This window comes from Oncorhynchus gorbuscha, linkage group LG14 (assembly GCF_021184085.1).
Source record: "Oncorhynchus gorbuscha isolate QuinsamMale2020 ecotype Even-year linkage group LG14, OgorEven_v1.0, whole genome shotgun sequence".
In the NCBI taxonomy this organism is placed as follows: Eukaryota; Metazoa; Chordata; class Actinopteri; order Salmoniformes; family Salmonidae; genus Oncorhynchus; species Oncorhynchus gorbuscha.
The window spans coordinates 3,136,282-3,146,768 of record NC_060186.1 but is presented as its reverse complement, the minus strand read 5'-3'; the positions used below and the strand labels follow the sequence as shown (position 1 = coordinate 3,146,768).

The 10,487-nt window shown below is 43.2% G+C and overlaps 1 pseudogene; it reads right to left on the bottom strand.

Moving 5' to 3' along the window:
- Positions 1-5,953, bottom strand: part of LOC123995850 — a 110,988-nt pseudogene extending 105,035 nt beyond the window's left edge.
- Between the last annotated feature and the right edge of the window lie 4,534 nt (positions 5,954-10,487).

Here is a 10,487-nt window from a genome sequence, read left to right as displayed (position 1 = left end):
GTTAAAGAGTTTAAATATAGTGAAGTGAAATTTGTTGTCTGTATAATTAATAATGTCATTGAGGATACCATCAACACCACAGGCCTGTTAGGGTTGGAGGGGTTGTATTGTGTCTGTATAATTAATAATGTCATTGAGGACACCATCAACACCACAGGCCTGTTGGGGTTGTATTGTGTCTGTATAATTAATAATGTCATTGAGGACACCATCAACACCACAGGCCTGTTAGGGTTGGAGGGGTTGTATTGTGTCTGTATAATTAATAATGTATAGGAGACCATCAACACCACAGGCCTGTTAGGGTTGGAGGGGTTGTATTGTGTCTGTATAATTAATAATGTCATTGAGGACACCATCAACACCACAGGCCTGTTGGGGTTGGAGGGGTTGTATTGTGTCTGTATAATTAATAATGTCATTGAGGACACCATCAACACCACAGGCCTGTTGGGGTTGTATTGTGTCTGTATAATTAATAATGTCATTGAGGACACCATCAACACCACAGGCCTGTTAGGGTTGGAGGGGTTGTATTGTGTCTGTATAATTAATAATGTATAGGGAGACCATCAACACCACAGGCCTGTTAGGGTTGGAGGGGGTTTGTGTGTGTCTGTATAATTAATAATGTCATTGAGGACACCATCAACACCACAGGCCTGTTAGGGTTGGAGGGGTTGTATTGTGTCTGTATAATTAATAATGTCATTGAGGACACCATCAACAATTCCACAGGCCTGTTAGGGTTGGGGTTGTATTGTGTCTGTATAATTAATAATGTCATTGAGGACACCATCAACACCACAGGCCTGTTAGGGTTGGAGGGGTTGTATTGTGTCTGTATAATTAATAATGTATGAGGAGACCATCAACACCACAGGCCTGTTAGGGTTGGAGGGGTTGTATTGTGTCTGTATAATTAATAATGTATGAGGACACCATCAACACCACAGGCCTGTTAGGGTTGGAGGGGTTGTATTGTGTCTGTATAATTAATAATGTCATTGAGGATACCATCAACACCACAGGCCTGTTAGGGTTGGAGGGGTTATATTGTGTCTGTATAATTAATAATGTCATTGAGGACACCATCAACACCACAGGCCTGTTAGGGTTGGAGGGGTTGTATTGTGTCTGTATAATTAATAATGTCATTGAGGATACCATCAACACCACAGGCCTGTTAGGGTTGGAGGGGTTGTATTGTGTCTGTATAATTAATAATGTATAGGACACCATCAACACCACAGGCCTGTTAGGGTTGAGGGGTTGTATTGTGTCTGTATAATTAATAATGTATAGGACACCATCAACACCACAGGCCTGTTAGGGTTGGAGGGGTTGTATTGTGTCTGTATAATTAATAATGTATAGGACACCATCAACACCACAGGCCTGTTAGGGTTGGAGGGGTTGTATTGTGTCTGTATAATTAATAATGTCATTGAGGATACCATCCACCACAGGCCTGTTAGGGTTGGAGGGGTTGTATTGTGTCTGTATAATTAATAATGTCATTGAGGACACCATCAACACCACAGGCCTGTTAGGGATGGAGGGGTTGTATTGTGTCTGTATAATTAATAATGTATGGACACCATCAACACCACAGGCCTGTTAGGGTTGGAGGGGTTGTATTGTGTCTGTATAATTAATAATGTCATTGAGGATACCATCAACACCACAGGCCTGTTAGGGTTGGAGGGGTTGTATTGTGTGTCTGTATAATTAATAATGTATAGGACACCATCAACACCACAGGCCTGTTAGGGTTGGAGGGGTTGTATTGTGTCTGTATAATTAATAATGTCATGAGGACACCATCAACACCACAGGCCTGTTAGGGTTGGAGGGGTTGTATTGTGTCTGTATAATTAATAATGTATAGGACACCATCAACACCACAGGCCTGTTAGGGTTGGAGGGGTTGTATTTGTGTCTGTATAATTAATAATGTCATTGAGGACACCATCAACACCACAGGCCTGTTAGGGTTGGAGGGGTTGTATTGTGTCTGTATAATTAATAATGTATAGGAGACCATCAACACCACAGGCCTGTTAGGGTTGGAGGGGTTGTATTGTGTCTGTATAATTAATAATGTATTGAGGACACCATCAACACCACAGGCCTGTTAGGGTTGGAGGGGTTGTATTGTGTCTGTATAATTAATAATGTCTAGGATACCATCAACACCACAGGCCTGTTAGGGTTGGAGGGGTTGTATTGTGTCTGTATAATTAATAATGTCATTGAGGACACCATCAACACCACAGGCCTGTTAGGGTTGGAGGGGTTGTATTGTGTCTGTATAATTAATAATGTCATTGAGGACACCATCAACACCACAGGCCTGTTAGGGTTGGAGGGGTTGTATTGTGTCTGTATAATTAATAATGTATAGGAGACCATCAACACCACAGGCCTGTTAGGGTTGGAGGGTTGTATTGTGTCTGTATAATTAATAATGTCATAGGATACCATCAACACCACAGGCCTGTTAGGGTTGGAGGGGTTGTATTGTGTCTGTATAATTAATAATGTCATTTGAGGACACCATCAACACCACAGGCCTGTTAGGGTTGGAGGGGTTGTATTGTGTCTGTATAATTAATAATGTATAGGACACCATCAACACCACAGGCCTGTTAGGGTTGGAGGGGTTGTATTGTGTCTGTATAATTAATAATGTTGAGGACACCATCAACACCACAGGCCTGTTAGGGTTGGAGGGTTGTATTGTGTCTGTATAATTAATAATGTATAGGACACCATCAACACCACAGGCCTGTTAGGGTTGGAGGGTTGTATTGTGTCTGTATAATTAATAATGTATAGGACACCATCAACACCACAGGCCTGTTAGGGTTGGAGGGGTTGTATTGTGTCTGTATAATTAATAATGTATAGGACACCATCAACACCACAGGCCTGTTAGGGTTGGAGGGGTTGTATTGTGTCTGTATAATTAATAATGTCATTGAGGACACCATCAACACCACAGGCCTGTTAGGGTTGGAGGGGTTGTATTGTGTCTGTATAATTAATAATGTATAGGACACCATCAACACCACAGGCCTGTTAGGGTTGGAGGGGTTGTATTGTGTCTGTATAATTAATAATGTATAGGACACCATCAACACCACAGGCCTGTTAGGGTTGGAGGGGTTGTATTGTGTCTGTATAATTAATAATGTATGAGGACACCATCAACACCACAGGCCTGTTAGGGTTGGAGGGGTTGTATTGTGTCTGTATAATTAATAATGTCATTGAGGACACCATCAACACCACAGGCCTGTTAGGGATGGAGGGGTTGTATTGTGTCTGTATAATTAATAATGTATAGGACACCATCAACACCACAGGTCTGTTGGGGTTGGAGGGGTTGTATTGTGTCTGTATAATTAATAATGTATAGGACACCATCAACACCACAGGCCTGTTAGGGTTGGAGGGGTTGTATTGTGTCCTGTAGTTCATTCAATGTAATTGGAGAATTCAGTGGGTTCTGGTTGTCTTTAATAGCTGACTAATATTTTCTACACCACAGGCCTGTTAGGTGTTGGAGCTGTTTGTTCTTTGTTATAAAAAAACATATGTTTTAGGACACCATCAACACCATCTCCTTTTGGATAGATAACTATTTGTGTTTTTCCCAGAAGTGTTTAGAGTCTATGGATTCTTCAGTTACAGGCCTGTTTTGACGTGGGTTGTCCTTTTCCTAGTGTATTTCTGTATTGTTTCAGTGATTCACTATAGTGAAGGCGTAGACTCAGGTTTTCTGTATAATTAATAATGTATTTCTGTATTGTTTCAGTGATTCATAATTATAATGTATAGGACACCGTCAACACACAGGCCTGTTAGGGATAGTGTTGTATTGTGTCTGGTTATTAATAATGTATAGGACACCATCAAGACTCAGGTTTTAATGTGTCATTAGTGTCCAGGCCTTGGTTAGATATGTTTCTGTATAATTATTTCTTAGGATTTTGCACTTTTCATCCAACCATTTGTCATTGTTGTTCATATTGTTAGGTTGTGTTTAAATGTTTAGATCTGATAGTGAAGCTATTTAGGCTTTCTACACCAGTTTACACCTTGCACTGCACTGAAACGTTTTGTCCAGAAAGTTGTTAAAAGGGATTGAATTTGTTGTGATTAATTACTTTCTGGTCGGTGTCACGCTACTTCCTTTTATCTATAACATTTCTAAAATGGAGCAGTTTATTCAGCTTGATGCCTCATGATTGAATATTGCTCTGTTCAAGTAGAATGTGATTTTGCTGATCTGATAAGGGTAGTCAGTGGGGTTTCCTCTTTCTCCTCTCTCTCTTTCTAATGTATAATTTAGTGCATCTTGTTCTCACCTTAATAGCAAATTAAAGCTGGAATTGCTCCATTTCCAGACCAGCTCACACATTTACCTCTTTGGCTCCTGTAAGACCTCTTCTGAGAGAGAGAGAGAGAGAGAGAGAGAGAGAGAGAGAGAGAGAGAGAGAGAGAGAGAGAGAGAGAGAGAGAGAGAGAGAGAGAGAGAGAGAGAGAGAGAGAGAGAGAGTTTGTTCTTTAAATGTTTAGAGAGAGATAGAGAGAGAGAGAGAGAGACATTTTGAGATAGAGAGAGTGATGGATTCTTCCCTTTTAGAGAGAGAGAGAGAGAGAGAGAGAGAGAGAGGGAGAAGCTGTGATCTAAGGTTTCCGAGAGAGTGAGAGAGAGAGAGAGAGAGATTTGGAGAGAGAGAGAGAGAGAGAGAGAGAGAGTTTAAGAGAGAGAGAGAGAGAGTCTCTGGGATGGATGAGGCTAATAATTCAGGAGAGACAGAGTCTCTGGGATGGATGAGGCTAATAATTCAGGAGAGACAGAGGGAGAAGGTGTCTCTGGGATGGATGAGGCTAATAATTCAGGAGAGACAGAGGGAGAAGGTGTCTCTGGGATGGCCCCTGGATGAGTCTGAAGGAAAGTGTGTATCACTTTCTCATAAACTGTTCTACCTCACCACTCAGCCTGTTCCCACTGGAGGCCACAGCAGTCAGTAATAATGCTCTAAGTTCAAGGACACACAACTCCGTGAAGAACGGCTTGGTCTCTGGTTCACTCAACCACAAACGTGATGATGACTCCTACAGTTAGACAGAGTACGAGTGCAGTTTCGTGTATGACTAAAAATGAATATTTTCTCCATGGTGCCCCTCTACACACGCACGAGCACAAATTTATACACACACACACACACACACACACACACACACACACACACACACACACACACACACACACACACACTGACTAGCGTCTTTAAAAACACAGGTCACTGTTTTCACGAGGTTATTGATGTCATTCTGTAAAAAGTGTCAGTGAATTTCTCCAAGAAACCTGCCAAGTAGATTTCCTGGTGTGATGTCACCACCTTGGTCTGTGTTCACGGTTCCCATTAGTTTTCCTGGTGTGATGTCACCACCTTGATCTGTGTTCACGGTTCCCATTAGTTTTCCTGGTGTGATGTCACCACCTTGGTCTGTGTTCACGGTTCCCATTAGTTTTCCTGGTGTGATGTCACCACCTTGGTCTGTGTTCACGGTTCCCATTAGTTTTCCTGGTGTGATGTCACCACCGTGGGTCTGTGTTCACGGTTCCCATTAGTTTTCCTGGTGTGATGTCACCACCTTGGTCTGTGTTCACGGTTCCCAGTAGTTTTCCTGGTGTGATGTCACCACCTTGGTCTGTGTTCACGGTTCCCAGTAGATTTCCTGGTGTGATGTCACCACCTTGGTCTGTGTTCACGGTTCCCATTAGTTTTCCTGGTGTGATGTCACCACCTTGGTCTGTGTTCACGGTTCCCATTAGTTTTCCTGGTGTGATGTCACCACCTTGGTCTGTGTTCACGGTTCCCATTAGTTTTCCTGGTGTGATGTCACCACCTTGGTCTGTGTTCACGGTTCCCATTAGTTTTCCTGGTGTGATGTCACCACCTTGGTCTGTGTTCACGGTTCCCAGTAGTTTTCCTGGTGTGATGTCACCACCTTGGTCTGTGTTTTCCCATTAGTTTTCCTGGTGTGATGTCACCACCTTGGTCTGTGTTCACGGTTCCCATTAGTTTTCCTGGTGTGATGTCACCACCTTGGTCTGTGTTCACGGTTCCCATTAGTTTTCCTGGTGTGATGTCACCACCTTGGTCTGTGTTCACGGTTCCCATTAGTTTTCCTGGTGTGATGTCACCACCTTGGTCTGTGTTCACGGTTCCCATTAGTTTTCCTGGTGTGATGTCACCACCTTGGTCTGTGTTCACGGTTCCCATTAGTTTTCCTGGTGTGATGTCACCACCTTGGTCTGTGTTCACGGTTCCCATTAGTTTTCCTGGTGTGATGTCACCACCTTGGTCTGTGTTCACGGTTCCCATTAGTTTTCCTGGTGTGATGTCACCACCTTGGTCTGTGTTCACGGTTCCCATTAGATTTCCTGGTGTGATGTCACCACCTTGGTCTGTGTTCACGGTTCCCATTAGATTTCCTGGTGTGATGTCACCACCTTGGTCTGTGTTCATGGTTCCCATTAGATTTCCTGGTGTGATGTCACCACCTAGTGGTCTTGTGTATTATTAGCTTCTAACCAGTACAGCAAGAGGAGAACGCAGTTTAGCATTTATTGTCATGAATCTTGCCCTAGAGGCAGCCTGCAGAGTGGTCACTAGCTGGCACAGCCACAAAGTCATAAAATATACATTAAAACCTAGCCTTAACCACACTGCTAACCCTAATGACTAATTCCAAACTTAAATGAAGACCAAAAAGCAAATGATTGTTTTCATGAATTTTTACAATACAGACTATTTTGACTTTGCAGCTGGCCCATGTAATGAAAATCACACAGTTCTGCCTCCAGGGCAAGATTAATGACAATAAACGTCAACCTGCGAGAAGGATGGGCCTCCTCCCGCATGAGGGAGAATCTCAAATGCATACTCCGCATCCTCTCTCTCCTCGTCTCCTTCTCAAAACACATTGGGAAAAAGCTAGAGGTCCTTCCCCTCTGAACTTCTCCTCCAGTGGGTTTTGAGGAGCCGAGGAGAAATTAAGTTTCTCCCTGACTCTTTGTTTCTCTCAAGGTTTCTTCCTTCTAAGGAGATGTTGACTTGTCACTCTACTGCTGCTTGCATAGGGATCTAGGCCGGCTTACCGTAAAAGCACTTTGTGACTGATGATATAGAAAGGGATTTATGGATGGAATTTGATTTGTCCCAGAGGGCAATTGGTTTAGCAGCAGGTAAGGATGAGACGTAAAAAAACATGTCAAATCCACGAAGATCACAATGATACACCATGACAACAACACAATGATACACCATGACAACAACACAATGATACACCACGACAACAACACAATGATACACCATGACAACAACACAATGATACACCAGAACAACACAATGATACACCATGACAACAACACAATGATACACCACGACAACACAATGATACACCATGACAACAACACAATGATACACCACGACAACACAATGATACACCACGACAACAACACAATGATACACCACGACAACAACACAATGATTCACCATGACAACACAATGATACACACTGACAACAACACAATGATACACCATGACAACAACACAATGATACACCATGACAACAACACAATGATACACCAGAACAACAACACAATGATACACCATGACAACAACACAATGATACACCAGAACAACAACACAATGATACACCATGACAACAACACAATGATACACCATGACAACAACACAATGATTCACCATGACAACAACACCATGACAACAACACAATGTTAGGATCATGGCCATAATATGTTAGGATCATGCCCGTAACATGTTAGGATCATGCCCGTAACATGTTAGGATCGTGCCCGTAACATGTTAGGATCGTGCCCGTAACATGTTAGGATCGTGCCCGTAACATGTTAGGATCATGCCGTAACATGTTAGGTTCATGCCTGTAACATGTTAGGATCATGCCTGTAACATGTTAGGATCATGCCTGTAACATGTTAGGATCATGCCTGTAACATGTTAGGATCATGCCTGTAACATGTTAGGATCATGCCTGTAACATGTTAGGATCATTTACATTTACATTTAAGTCATTTAGCAGACGCTCTTATCCAGAGCGACTTACAAATTGGTGCATTCACCTTATGACATCCAGTGGAACAGTCACTTTACAATAGTGCATCTAAAACTTAAGGGGGGTGAGAGGGATTACTTATCCTATCCTAGGTATTCCTTAAAGAGGTGGGGTTTCAGGTGTCTCCGGAAGGTGGTGATTGACTCCGCTGTCCTGGCGTCGTGAGGGAGTTTGTTCCACCATTGGGGGGCCAGGGCAGCGAACAATTTTGACTGGGCTGAGCGGGAGCTGTACTTCCTCAGTGGTAGGGAGGCGAGCAGGCCAGAGGTGGATGAACGCAGTGCCCTTGTTTGGGTGTAGGGCCTGATCAGAGCCTGGAGGTACTGAGGTGCCGTTCCCCTCACAGCTCCGTAGGCAAGCACCATGGTCTTGTAGCGGATGCGAGCTTCAACTGGAAGCCAGTGGAGAGAACGGAGGAGCGGGGTGACGTGAGAGAACTTGGGAAGGTTGAACACCAGACGGGCTGCGGCGTTCTGGATGAGTTGAAGGGGTTTAATGGCACAGGCAGGGAGCCCAGCCAACAGCGAGTTGCAGTAATCCAGACGGGAGATGACAAGTGCCTGGATTAGGACCTGCGCCGCTTCCTGTGTGAGGCAGGGTCGTACTCTGCGGATGTTGTAGAGCATGAACCTACAGGAACGGGCCACCGCCTTGATGTTGGTTGAGAACGACAGGGTGTTGTCCAGGATCACGCCAAGGTTCTTGGCGCTCTGGGAGGAGGACACCGTGGAGTTGTCGACCGTGATGGCGAGATCATGGAACGGGCAGTCCTTCCCCGGGAGGAAGAGCAGCTCCGTCTTGCCGAGGTTCAGCTTGAGGTGGTGATCCGTCATCCACACTGATATGTCTGCCAGACATGCAGAGATGCGATTCGCCACCTGGTCATCAGAAGGGGGGAAAGGAGAAGATTAATTGTGTGTCGTCTGCATAGCAATGATAAGAGAGACCATGTGAGGTTATGACAGAGCCAAGTGACTTGGTGTATAGCGAGAATAGGAGAGGGCCAAGAACAGAGCCCTGGGGGACACCAGTGGTGAGAGCGCGTGGTGAGGAGACAGATTCTCGCCACGCCACCTGGTAGGAGCGACCTGTCAGGTAGGACGCAATCCAAGCGTGGGCCGCGCCGGAGATGCCCAACTCGGAGAGGGTGGAGAGGAGGATCTGATGGTTCACAGTATCGAAGGCAGCCGATAGATCTAGAAGGATGAGAGCAGAGGAGAGAGAGTTAGCTTTAGCAGTGCGGAGCGCCTCCGTGATACAGAGGAGAGCAGTCTCAGTTGAATGACTAGTCTTGAAACCTGACTGATTTGGATCAAGAAGGTCATTCAGAGAGAGATAGCGGGAGAGCTGGCCAAGGACGGCACGTTCAAGAGTTTTGGAGAGAAAAGAAAGAAGGGATACTGGTCTGTAGTTGTTGACATCGGAGGGATCGAGTGTAGGTTTTTTCAGAAGGGGTGCAACTCTCGCCTGTAACATGTTAGGATCATGCCTGTAACATGTTAGGATCATGCCTGTAACATGTTGTTTCTTACTACATGATGGATGTTGAAGTCAGATTTATTTTTCAAATTATGTAAATGGCCTTTTTTTTCTGTTTGTATTTTTTTTGTGTGTCTTGTTTAGTTTATGATATTTAAAAAGAAGAAGAGAACATCGTTATATTATTACTTACCGATAGATGTTCTTTCCTTATTGTTTCGTTGAATTTATTTAATATTAGATCAGTTGTTTCTCAACGTGCCATCTGGCTTCTAAGAGTGAAGTGAAACCAAAACAGTGTCAATGATTACCAGTTATTTATGAACTACTTTACCTCCCAAAAAAAGAAAGAAATCATTTAACTGAAATATTATTTCGTCGTTATCTTTCTTAATTGGAGAACATTTCTTTATGCATTAGACAACATGGAGGACACTGTCCAACTTCCCATTCTGTTTCATTGTTCAAACAAATGATTTATAAAAAAAATTCACTAGTCAGTTATTGAAAAGAGAATCAGGTCTACACTTTCATTCTTCCACAAAGCAGGACAAAGATTGCATCACCTGATTAGTACGTAAAAAAAAATAACTGAAAAATAACTTGAGCTTGTTAATAAATCCTACTGGACTGGTTGGTTCTGATTCAGATGCGTTGGGTTAAATGATGAAGACACAAACGATTGTTTGTTTATCACCTTGTTATCAATGCTTAGTTCACATACAAAAATAAAATCATAAACATTTTTTTTTGTCATAGTCATAAATCATAGTACTATATGTCATAAATCATAGTACTATATGTCATAAATCATAGTACTATATGTC